The 13711-nt window shown below is 36.8% G+C and overlaps 1 long non-coding RNA gene across 1 annotated transcript; it reads left to right on the top strand.

The window, feature by feature from the left end:
- The first annotated feature begins 1001 nt into the window (after window positions 1-1001).
- On the top strand, window positions 1002-5360 carry LOC101836814. Its single transcript, XR_005873958.1, has 2 exons — window positions 1002-1139; window positions 1341-5360. It is a non-coding gene; the product is annotated as an uncharacterized LOC101836814 (long non-coding RNA).
- Window positions 5361-13711: the final 8351 nt, after the last annotated feature.

Below are 13711 nucleotides of genomic sequence, written 5' to 3'. Positions count from 1 at the left end.
TCAGTAGAGATAGGGATTGATAATACTAACTCATAAAGAGGACATTGTAAATTTTAAGACCTATTCACCTAACACAATGGTATCCAGGTTCATGAAATAAACAGGAATGCAGTTTAAATCCAGTATTGATTCTCACATACTGACAGTGGGAGACGTTAATATCTGACCCTTACAAATAGATCATTTGAACAAAAACAAAATAGAAATATTGTCATTAATAAAAGATTTAATGAACTAAATGACCCTAATGGATATTTATAGAACATTTAACCCAAACATAAAAGTGAAATAAATAGGTCTTTTTTTTAAATGGAGCTGATGAAATTTTCTCTCCTGATTTAAAATTTATCAGAATTGTTTTCTTTTATGTAGTATGAAAATTCATGTACTTAGTAAGAAATTACAACTCTCCAAAAATGCTTTACCAACACTCTGCATCTCTCTTGAAGGTGACATATGCAAGATTTAATGTTTGCCTTTTATCTCGGAAGTGCTAAATGAATACTTTGGTATCTTGACATCTGAAATTCTTCTTTACTGTGACAGACAGTAAATTTTTATATAGTTTCCATTCTTCTTACTGAAGAAGTATGTCTTCCTAAGACATCCGGACTTTCTAACTTCTAGTCTAATATATATAATTAATATGGTAACTCTCCAGTATTACATGTTGTGATACTTTTTAGAATGTTTAAAGACATAAATGCTTCACCCCATTTCAAAAGAAACATCAAGGAAAAAAGCATAACCCTGGGCCGTGAAAACAGATTTGAGATGCTCTACCTTTAAAAATACTGAATCTATTCCAGAAACTTCCTTAGACTTTCCTAAGTTGGCACCCATGTGTGTGACATACATGCATGTGTCTCTTTCAGTCTCAATATCTCATCAGGTAACCAGAAGGGGGAGACAGATGCCAAGAAGACACAAGAGCTTTCTCTTTTGAGCAGATATTTATTTTAAAAAATGAAGCCAGAATTATTTGCATAAACATTCTGTCTTTCTAATGTTACTGCCTCTCTGATTATTATAAAAAGGTCATTTTTCTGGACTGTGGCATTGTCCATATAGACTCAGGGAAAGACGGAAGATGATGTCCTCATATCAGCTCCTTGGGCTTCTGCTCTTCTGGGTATCAGGTATGACTGGACATGGCAAAAAGTGGAGATGCTATTTAAATGCAGAATTATCTTATTTCATTTGGAAGCCCAGCATTACATATAACTTGATGTCCTGCTTAAAGAAAATGAAATAATAAACTAATCTTTTATTTTCCTAGGTAGCTCAGACGTGATTTTCATATTCAATATTGTGATCTAGTGTTTCTTATATGTTTTCAGCCTCCAGAGGTGACATTGTGCTGACTCAGTCTCCAGCCACTCTGTCTGTGACTCCAGGCAGTAGTGCCACCATAACGTGCAAGGCCAGCCAGGATATTAGCACGAGCTTACACTGGTACCAGCAAAAGTCAAGTGAGGCTCCAAGGCTTTTCATCAAGTATGCTTCCCAGTCCATCACTGGGATACCCTCTCGGTTCAGTGGCAGTGGATCTGGAACAGATTTCACACTCAGCATAAACAATGTGGAGTCAGAAGATTTTGCCATTTACTACTGTCAACAGAGTTACAGCTATCCTCCCACAGTGATGCAGACCATAGCAAAAACCACCAGGGAAGCAGAAATGTGAGGCTGGGCTGCTTCATCTGCCTCTGATTGTGCTACCAACTTCTTCAAAGTGTTTTGTAGATGCAGACAGTCTTGTGGTTTACAAGTAGAAGTGGGAAGAAGAAACCCAGATAACTCTCTTGCCTTTGATTTCTCTTTAGCCAGTTTCAGTTTCACAATGCATAAGCTTCAATGGCTGTATTTTTTTTTTTTTTTTGGTTTTATGAGATAGGGTTTCTCTGTATTGTTTTGGAGGCTGTCAGGCCATCCCGGCCTCGAACTCACAGAGATCCGCCTACCCCTGCCTCCTGAAAAGGCGTGCATCACCACAGCCAAGCTGGCTGCATTGTTTTAATTAGAATATTCCTCACATATACTACAACCCAGAGAAAATCTCAGCATGGATGGACAGAGGAAATGATTGATTCAATGCTCTTAAAATTGTTGGAAGTGGATATAAATTACTGTCTGAACCTTTAGCATATAATTTGCTCCTGACCCACAAAGATGAGAGCTGAGAGCTCACTGTTTTACTTCTTAGTTGCTAATTTCTCTATGCTTACATTATAGTGGGTGAACAACTCTTTAATATAAACTGTTCTTCATGTTTATTACAAACATTGTTATAATCAAATCAGGCTCCAAGGCTTCTCATCTAGTACAGTTCCTTTTCCATCTCTGGGAGCCTCTCAAGGTGAACTGGTAGTGGATCAGGGACAGAATTCTCTGTTATCATCAACAATCTGGAGCCTGAAGATGTTGGAAGTCATTTCTGTCAGCACGGTAACAGCTGCCTTCCCTGAGTGATGTAGACCATAGCAAAACCTACCAAGGAAGCAGCCACTGTGATTATATATATATATATATATATATATATATATGTGTGTGTGTGTGTGTGTGTGTGTGTGTGTGTGTGTGTGTGTGTGTGTGTGTGTGTGTGTGTTAGGGTTAGGGTTGCATATATACTGCTATCACTAGAGAGGTTAAGACCATGCTGGGATACCCATAGAAATAGCTGACTGGAGCAAGTGGGAAGCTCATGGATCCCAGTCTGGCAGGTGGGGAACCAACTTAAGACTGAATTGTACCCCTTTAATGTGGGGAGAATTGGGCAGTCTGTGGGGCCTCTGGTAGTGGAATTACCATTCATCCCAAGTGCATTAATGGGCTTTGGGAGGCCATTCCATTTGGAGGGATACTGTCTTAGCTTAGATACACTGGGGTGTGGGACAGGAATGTTTGGGTGGTGAGATGGGGACATTATAGGGAGAATAAAATGATGAGAGGGAAAGGGAATTGATTTGTAAAATAAGATTGTTTTTAATTTAAATAAAAATTAAATAAATAAATGAAAAGATTGTTTACCAGTGAAAGGTATGTAAATTTTTGAACAGGGGCTTGGAAATGGACAATTATTATAGAGGTAATTTTAGCTTAGTAAAGAAAGAAATCTGAGTATTCTTTGATGATTCTACAAGTAGAAGTACATTGAAATAATAAATGTTCATGCCTGAAGTAAGAGGGCCATCATCAAGGATGCTGTATCATATGGTAAAACTAACCAGTGACAAGACAAATTTGTAAACATGATTAAAATTTTAAAGTTGGTGGAGTGGGATAAATTGTGTCTCTATACCTAGTGCCTGGAATATGGAATCTGGTGAGTTCTCTAGCTGAGCCAAGCCTGGTCTAAGTAGCAAGCTTCAAGACAGCCAATGCTACTTTGTGAGTGTCTGTCTCAAAAACAAATAGAAAGGAAAAATAATTTTAAATTAGGTGCTTGTGCAATTTTGTTTCCTACCCTATTTATAATTTGAGAATTACTCTGTGTGTGTGTGTGTGTGTGTGTGTGTGTGTGTGTGTGTGTGTGTATGTGTGTGTGGTACAGATTATGGGGGGTTAAACGAGGTGATAGTTGATTGTGGATTCCTCATATATCACTCTTCGTTTTTACTTATTTGAGATAGGATCTCTGGCTTAATGTTTCTTTTTCTTTTTGGCTAGAATATCTCAACAGAGTGCCACTTTTATCTTCATGTTTGCATATACAAATCCTGGCCTTATAAATGTGTGTGGTTGAACCTAGACTTTATGCGATGTTGGGTTTTGGAGCTCAGGGTTTCATTGTTTTGCAACAAATAGATACTCATTAAGCTATATCACTGAATTGAAAATAATTTCTTAAACATAAAGAACATCTTGACCCTAAGAACTAGTCACTTGTTAATATACTTTTTACCAATAACAATTGACTATTTTTCCTGTTCACAATTAATTAGTGATGTATGTCCCAGATATATGTGTTGTGGATACCTTCTAGTCATAGCAATACTGATAATTTTACAATATTTTTCACAAACATTTTCCTGTACATTTATAATTAGAGAGTGGGTACCAGAATTAAGATTTTAGCCAATGTTATAATTGTATTTCAACAGGTAAAGTTTTGTGGTTGATTATGTCTTTATGCAAGCTCATTAATTCATACAACCTAGGACCATAATTCAGGGAACATCCTATGAAATAGATTCAGACTATGAGATATGATTTCATAAGCATGAATCACAAGAAATAATGAAGAGACATTTTATGAGAATTAATCTCTGTTTCTGCGAAAGAAAAAGCATAGGCTCTCTAAAAATGTTTCACGTATTTTAAAATTTTTTTCAGCAAAATTAGATAAGCTTCCTATCTTTTGACAATGAAAATTTCTCAAAATTTACTTTTTCTATCTTAAACTATGACAATTTCACAATCACGTATAGTAAGCTGTAGGACTTTTCTAGCTAAATAACATTTCTCATTTCTCCCTCTGTCTGACCACTCAAACACTTCACTATGACAAGTCTCCACTTTTTTTCCTTACCACTGAGGTTGTTTGTGATGACTAAACTTGGGGTTCTATTATTTTAAGAAATATGTTATAGGTCACATCATTTAATAACTTGATGCCCATTCCCCTACACATTTCAGCCCATACTCCTTCAGTGAGGGCTAGGGTCTCATCAGCTCATCTGCTATGAATGATTAATGTTGGCAGTTCCACCCTTGCTCACTTGTTTTGGTTCAGGCAACTATAACTGCAGTGAACCCAGGGATACAAAACAACCATACCAGATAGTCTTTAAAGACCTATGATTTTCCCAGGCATGGACTTTGTACCAAGTTTATAGCATAAATCATAGGTTACATCTGACAGAGTTAGTCACTAATCCAATGATAAAGCAGTTGGTAATCCATGCAACAGGCATAGCACCATTGCACTGTTGAGTACATCTTGCCAGTATATCATCATACCTCTAACTTATTGGGTCTATAACTGGCAAGATTACTGATGTCTTCTTTTCCAACAGTTGTGTAGTACCTTCCTGCATTGTGAAAACTATCCAATGGAGAGGAATATTAAAGCCAGGTAACCACTGAAGAAATATACCAAAATATACCATATTTACTAAGGTACACAAAATAACCTACACTTTATCATAAGCTATGGAATGGATTTATGTTGGATGATCTTGCCATAATTTTGACCAATGTCATATCTAATCATGCATGTGGTTAGACTGTTTCAAAGGTTATGTATAGTAAATGTGTTCTTGGCTAATACTTCATCCAATCTGCATGGTTTTATCTGATGTAACTCAAATGTGAATTACATATTTGTGTTTGAAACAATAAACTGTCTACTCTATTAATTTTGAAATTGTGTTTAATATATTGCCGTCAATATTTATTACTTCAAAAATCAGATGTTTTTCCTTATAAAATATATGTCTCATAGAATTGTGACTGGCTTCAAAATTGTAGTGGACAATCACCTTGAATTTGAGGAACCCCTGCTTCTTACTCCTAAGAGATGGGACTACTACAGTACACCAGTTGGTCTAATTCATGAAATGCCATGGCACTTTTTCATAGTAGGAATTTTAAGAATTATATCATAGATGGACTGTATTGTTACTTCCTCCAAGACAATGGATGTTCTGGAATATTGTCTTCCTGAGGAGTGTTAAAAGGAGTGATTTAGGGTGGGTGCAGAGACTGATCCATTTCTGTTTTAGTCTCTAAAACAGCTGCTTTGAAAATGACACCTAAGTTTCCATAGACTAAGAGAGGAGGTGGGCTTTCATGCTGATTTTATAAGTTGTGGGGCAAATGTAGCATACACAGAAGCTATCTTCAAGCACTAGTATTCCTGACCTTAGATCTGAGTAAAAATGAATTCACATATGCCTGTGTGTAGAGAACAAAAACACTCCTTATAATTACTGTGTGTGTGAATGTTCTGTGCTAATTTTCTGTGAAATGCATCAGAGAATGGGAAAGTCATTGTGTAGTTGGGGTGGGTTGCAAGGAGAAATAAAGGGAAGGGGAAAATACAAAGTATGTTTTTCTATTTCAAAAAAATAGATGGCTCAGCAGTTAGGAATACTTCTTTTTCTTGTGAAGGACCCATGTTCACTTCCTGACACCCATATTTGGTTAGAAGCTACTCTAGTTCCATGGTATCAGACACCCTATTCTGATGCGAGATGTCATTCTCAAATCTGTCTGTTATTGGTTGTTGAATAAAGCACTGTAGTCCAATAGGAAAACAAGATAGGTGGCACTAGGATTTGAGGAGGATTCTGGGAAAGAGAAACACAGAAAGTTACAATGTAGCCTCCAGAGGAGTAAAAGGTCTGGACCCTTTCTCCGGTAAGAGAAATACTTAGATTAACAATTATGGAGAAAATACTGAAGTCAGAGATAGCCAATAAGAAACCAAGCAAATAGCCAGCAGCTTCATAATTAATATAGCCTCCTGTATGTTCATGTGGGACTGATGTGGCTCTGGAACCAGGCTGGAAGAAAGGATGCATTTAACAAATGGTGTCAGAAGTGAGATTTTAAGATATACCAGTTACATGTGTTATAATATTTGAAAAATTGTTCCAATTTACTGGAGACATATGCTGGAGCATTGTCAGTTTTTATTAATGCAGGTATACCCATAACAGCCATCACCTCTAAGAGGTTTGAAATAACAGAATCAGTTTTTTCAGCGCTGAGGGCAGTAGCCCATTGGAAGCCTGAGAATGTGTCTATGGTATGGCGTAGATATTTCAAATTGCCAAATTCTGGGAAGTGAAATACATCTATTTGCCAAAGTTCATTTTTGTGAATATCTTTGGGATTACAACCTCCTGGTAACATAGTTTGATTGTAGAATGAGCAGGTGGGGTAATTTTTTACTATATCTTTGGCTTGTTGCCAGGTGATAGAAAAATCCTTTAAACCTTTCCTGTTAACATGGTGTTTCTTATAATATTCTGAAGCTTCCAACATGTTACTTAATTATAAACAATCAATGGCATCATTGCCTTGTGCCAGAAGACCGGGCAGACCTGTATGGGATCTAATTTGTGAGATATATATATATATATATATATATATATATATATATATATATATGATGAGTCCTGTTTCTGATAGTTTCCAGTAATTATAAAAACAATGGGGTTAATTCTGTGCCACAAGGAACAAATTCTACAGTCACAATGTGCAAGACAACTCTCTCTGCATACTGAGAGTCCATAACTATATTGTGAAGCTCTGTAATCTTTAAGTACCATGAGAGTGGCATATAACTCTGCCTTTCATATGGAGTTGTAAGTGCTTTGAACTACTTTACTTATATTTCCTGATTTATACCCTGCCTGATCTGATTTGTTTGCATCCATGTAGAAGGTAAGAACTCCAGAAATAGGTGTTTGTCTCACGATATGTGGAAGAATCCAAATAGTTTTCTTTATGAATTTGATTCTCTCTGTTTTGGGTAGTTGTTATTAGTAGTTCCCAAAAAGTCACTGCAAGCTATTTGCCAATACTCATTATTCTTCCACAAGGAGGAAATTTCCTCATTAGTTAAAGGTACAATAATTTCAAATGGGTCTTTTCCATTCAGCTGACGAAGCCATAACTTACCTTTTAATATCAAATCTGAGATCTTTTCTATATAAATATTCAGTTTTTTATTTTGTTTATGTGGCAGAAATGCCCATTCTAATATGATGTCTTCTCTCTGTGTTAAAATTCCTGAGGGGTATTCTCTAGATGGTAAAATAACTAGAATACAGTTCAGATTTGAATCTACACGGTCCGCATGTGCTTCTAATATTCTCTTTTCTACCCATTCTAATTCCTTTTCAGCCTCAGCTGATAGTACTCATGGGAGATTTAGGTCTTTTTCTCCTTTTAAAGCCATTTTCAGATGTTTTAAATTGGGCCCTTCTATACCAATAATTGTCTGTAATTAAGAGATTTCTCCTAATAGTTTTTTAAGATCATTAAGAGTCTGATAACGATCTTTTCTTATCTGTACTTTCTGTGGTCTAATTTTCTGAGAGTCTATTTTATAAGCTAAATAATTAATAGAATATCCTCTTTGTGCTTTTTTCTGGGACAATTTGTAATCCCCAGCAAGGCAAAGTTTCCTTTACTGCTTCAAACACCTTTTCCAAAGTATCCTTATTTGAATCAGACAGTAATATGTTATCCATATAATGATGTATTAACAAATGTGGAAATTGCTTATGAATTATTTCTAGAGGATTACACACAAAATGTTGACACAAAGTTAGGCTATTTAACATACCTTAACGTAGCACCTTCCATTGGAATCTTCGTAGCATTTGGGAATTATTCCACAGAAAATGGAAAGCTGAGGATTCCTTCCAGGCTACTGCGGTTTGGTGAACCAAGACCCCCAGAAGCAGTGACCCAGGTGATCTGGCATCTGAAACAGCTGAGATGATTCAGCCTTAAGGACTACAAAAAACAAGCACTTTGCCAAACTTTCTGAGATTTGTCATGATCTCCATGGTATGAAAAGCGCCCCCATCCACCAGGAAACAGTTTGGAATGAGTGACATCCAAATTCCCATATTGTTTAGAAATCTTTGTTTTCATTTTAAGGTAAGGGATGAATTATGGTATGGAAATGAATACTTTGTATTTGTATGGTTTTTCCTTTATTGATACAAATTCAAGGTCAGTATTGAGATGTGTATATTTTCCTCTTGATTAAGTATTGTGCATATACTGATTATAGATAGTTTCTTATAATAGTCAGAACTTATAGTAAGGTAATTTAGGTTTTCTCGATATACAGAAATATATTTGAGATAGATAGACAGTCTTCAAAACTTTAAAAGACCTTCAAAAAATGGCATTTAAAATGGTTTAGGGTTTTACTTGAAAATGAGAAATGTCTGCTCCAGGCACATCAATTAAGTCTGAGAGGAAGATGGGCATCGAAGAAACTCATTATGGAGTTTGCATACAACATGGCAAGATTAGCCATTTGGGCAAGACTGTTGCTGTATAAACAGTACATGCAGGACCCACAGGAAAGTGCCTGCTGAACTCAAACAGTCCTTCAGGTTTCCTGATTAATGGAATCATAGAAATATGACTGACAGACTGCCAATGCAGATGGAGAGTTTGAAATTTCCTGCTTTGCTAAGAAGTCTTTCAGATACACTGTTGCCTGTGGGCTGAAGATGGATGCCACAACATTACTGCAGAAATTTGGGTGATTGTTCGGGTAGCAAGATGTCTCTGTCAATCCTAGTGTTTATATATTACCATTCTGTGGTCTGTGATGGAGTTGAAGGCAGATAGTTTTAATTATGGTTTTCCATAATTATGATAAAATATAAGTTACATTTAAGACTTTAGACTCACAAATATAGGATAGATGTTACTTTCTTTAAATCTTGCTAAATGTTAATGGACAAAATATAGTAACTATTTTCTTACTTGATATTTGTTCTGTTTAGATAATTTGACTATGTTAAAGCAAAAATGAGCGATCAATAGTCATTAATATCCCTCAATATTAATGGCCTTAACTCACTCATAAAATGACACACACTAGCAGAATGGATTAGAAGGCAGAACCAATCATTCTTCTACATACAAGAAACATACCTCACCCTCAAAGACAGATATTACCTGAGAGTTAAAGGTTGGGAAAAAATTTTCCAATCAAGTGGACAAAAGAAACAAGTAGGGGTAGCAATCCTAATATCTAACAAATTAGATTTTAAAATAAAATCAATCAAAAGAGATGAAGGAAGTCATTACATACTCATCACAGGGGAAAACCAGCAAGATGAAATGTCTATCCTGAATATCTATAACCCAAGTATAAAGGCATTCACATTTGAAAAGTAACATTACTAAAACTTAAATCACATATAAATCCCCACACACATATAGTTGGAGAACTCAACACCCCACTCTTACCACTAGACAGGAATACCAGACAGAAACTCAACAAAGAATCAGAGTCTAATAGAAGTAATGACCCAACTGGGATAAACAGACATCTATAGAACATTTCATCCACATAGAAAAGAATATACCTTCTTCTCACCACCACATGGAACCTACTCAAAAATCGACCACATAGTTGGCAACATATCAAACTTCAGCAGCTACAAAACAATTGGAATAACTCCATGCATCTTATCAGACCACCATGCTTCAAAATTAGAATTCAACAACAACACAAATTGCAGAAAACCTACAAACTCATGTGCTGTGGGAAGTCCTGTTATTTGTCAATAAAGCACTGCTGGCTAGTAGGAATCTAGATAGGTGGGACTAGGAGTCCAGGAGGATTCTGGGAAGGAGAAACACAAGAGAGTCAACATGTAACGCCATGGGGTAGGAAGCCCGGAACTATTCTCTGGTAAGAAACAGATTGACAATTATGGGGTAATTACTTAAGTCAGAGCTAGCCAGTAAGAAAAAAGCAAGGCAAACAGCTTCATAATTAATATAGCCTCCTGTGTGTTTACTTGGGACTGATGTGGCTCTAGAACCAGGTTTGCGGGAAGGCTCCTCTCAAAGAAAAAGCCTCTCTGTACACTAATGGAAATTGAATAATGCACAACTGCACCATTCCTGGGTAAAAGAAGAAAAAAAAAGAAATTAAAGACCTATGGGACACTTTGAAAGCAGTGCTACAGGGGAAGTTCATAGGACTAAGTGCCCACATGACAAAACTGGAGAATAGTTATACTAGAGAATTAACAGCACAGCTGAAAGCTCTGGAACACAAAGAAGCAAACTTCCCCAGGAGGAGTAGATGCCAGGAAATAAACAAATTTATGGCTGAAATCAATAAAGTAGAAACTAGGGAAACAATACAAAGAATCAATGCAACAAAGAGATGGTTCCTTGAAAAAATTAACAAAATTGAAAAAAACTTTGTCCAAACGTACCAAACAGCAGTGTGGGAACATGCAAATTAACAAAATCAGAAATGAAAATGGGGACATAATAACAGATGCTGAGGAAATTCAGAGAATCATCAAGTCATACATTGAAAACCTGTACTCATGGAAATTGAATAATGCTCAACTGCACCATTCCTGGGTAAAAGAAGAAATAAAAAAAGAAATTAAAGACTTCCTCGAATTCAATGAGAATGAAGACACAACATACCCAAACCTATGGGACACTTTGAAAGCAGTGCTACGGGGGAAGTTCATAGCACTAAGTGCTCACATGAAGAAACAGGAAAACAGTTATACCAGAGAATTAACATCACAGCTAAAAGCTCTAGAACACAAAGAAGCAAACTCCTCCAGGAGGAGTAGACGCCAGGAAATAATCAAATTGAGGGCTGAAATCAACAAAGTAGAAACCAGGAAAACAATACAAAGAATCAATGCAACGAAGAGTTGGTTCTTTGAGAAAATCAACAAGATAGACAAACCTTTGTCCAAACTTACCAAACAGAAGAGAGTGAACACGCAAATTAACAAAATCAGAAATGAAAAGGGGGACATAACAACAGACTCTGAGGAAATCCAGAGAATCATTAGGTCATACTTTGAAAACCTGTACTCCACAAAATTCGAAAATTTAAAGGAAATGGATGACTTCCTGGACAGCTATCATTTGCCAAAACTAAATCAAGAACAGATAAGCAATTTAAATAGACCTATAACCCCTATGGAAATAGAAGCTGTCATCAAAAGTCTCCCAACCAAAAAAAGTCCAGGTCCAGATGGCCGCAGTGCAGAATTCTACCACAAATTCAAAGAACAGCTTATACCAATTCTTCTCAAAGTGTTCCACACAATAGAAGCAGAAGGGTCTTTGCCAAACTCTTTCTAAGAGGCTTCAATAACCTTGATCCCCAAACCACACAAAGATACAAACAAGAAAGAGAACTTCAGACCAATATCCCTCATGAACATTGATGCAAAAATACTCAATAAAATACTGGCAAATCGGATCCAAGAACACATCAAAACAATCATTCACCACGATCAAGTAGGTTTCATCCCAGGGATGCAGGGATGGTTCAACATACGAAAATCCATCAACGTAATCCACCATATAAACAAGCTGAAAAACAAAAATCACATGATCATCTCACTAGATGCTGAAAAAGCCTTTGACAAAATCCAACACCCCTTCATGATAAAGGTCTTGGAGAGATCTGGGATAACAGGGACATACTTAAACATAATAAAAGCCATATACAGTAAACCAACAGCCAACATCAAACTAAATGGACAGAAACTCAACGCAATTCCTCTAAAATCAGGAACAAAACAAGGCTGTCCACTCTCTCCATACCTTTTCAACATGGTACTTGAAGTTCTAGCTATAGCCATACGACAAAAAAGGGGGATCAAGGGGATACAAATTGGGAAGGAAGAAGTCAAACTTTCACTGTGTGCAGACGATATGATAGTTTACATCAATGACCCAAAGAACTCTACCAGGGAACTCTTACAGCTGATTAACACCTTCAGCAAAGTGGCAGGTTACAAGATCAACTCAAGAAAGTCAGTAGCCCTACTATATACAGATGATAAAAGGGCTGAAAGAGAAATCAGAGAAACATCACCCTTTACAATTGACACAAACAACATAAAATACCTTGGGGTAATGCTAACCAAACAAGTGAAAGACCTGTATCGTAAGAACTTTGAATCTTTAAAGAAAGAAATTAAAGAAGTCCTCAGAAAATGGAAAGATCTCCCATGCTCTTGGATAGGTAGGATCAATGTAGTAAAAATGGCAATCCTGCCAAAAGCAATCTACAGATTCAATGCTATCCCCATTAAAATCCCAGCACAATTCTTCACAGACCTTGAAAGAACAATAATCAATTTTGTATGGAAAAACAAAAGACCCAGGATAGCCCAAACAACCCTGTTCAACAAGGCAACGTCCGGAGGCATCACTATCCCTGACCTCAAGCTATTTTATAGAGCTATAGTCCTGAAAACAGCTTGGTATTGGCACAAAAATAGACAGGCAGACCAATGGAATCGAATTGAAAATCCGGGTATTAACCCACACACATACGAACATCTGATCTTTGACAAAGAAGCTAAAAATATACAATGGAATAAAGAAAGCATCTTCAACAAATGGTGCTGGCATAATTGGAGACTGGCATGTAGAAAAATGCGGATCGATCCATGTTTATCGCCATGCACAAAACTTAAGTCCAAATGGATCAAAGACCTCAACATAAATCGAGCCACACTGAACCTCTTAGAAGAGAAAGTGGGTGGTACCCTTGAACGAATTGGTACAGGAGACAGCTTCCTGAACATAACACCAGTAGCACAGACAGTGAGATCAACAATTAATAAATGGGACCTACTGAAACTGAGAAGCTTCTGTAAGGCAAAGGACACAGTCAGCAAGACAAAAAGGCAGCCCACAGAATGGGAAAAAATATTCACTAATCCCACATCTGACAGAGGGTTGATCTCCAAAATTTACAAAGAACTCAAGAAGCAAGTCTCCAAAACAGCAAAGGACCCAATTAAGAAGTGGGCTGCAGAACTAAATAGAGAGTTTTCAATAGAGGAGTCTAAAATGGCTGAGAGGCACTTGAGAAAGTGCTCAACATCCTTAGCCATCCGGGAAATGCAAATCAAAGCAACTCTGAGATACCATCTCACTCCTGTCAGAATGGCTAAAATCAAAAACACCAATGACAATTTATGCTGGAGAGGAT

Source organism: Mesocricetus auratus, unplaced genomic scaffold, assembly GCF_017639785.1.
Source record: "Mesocricetus auratus isolate SY011 unplaced genomic scaffold, BCM_Maur_2.0 Super-Scaffold_100676, whole genome shotgun sequence".
Classification (NCBI taxonomy): domain Eukaryota; kingdom Metazoa; phylum Chordata; class Mammalia; order Rodentia; family Cricetidae; genus Mesocricetus; species Mesocricetus auratus.
The sequence above is the reverse complement of the archived record's forward strand: the minus strand, read 5'-3'. Positions and strand labels throughout refer to the sequence as shown.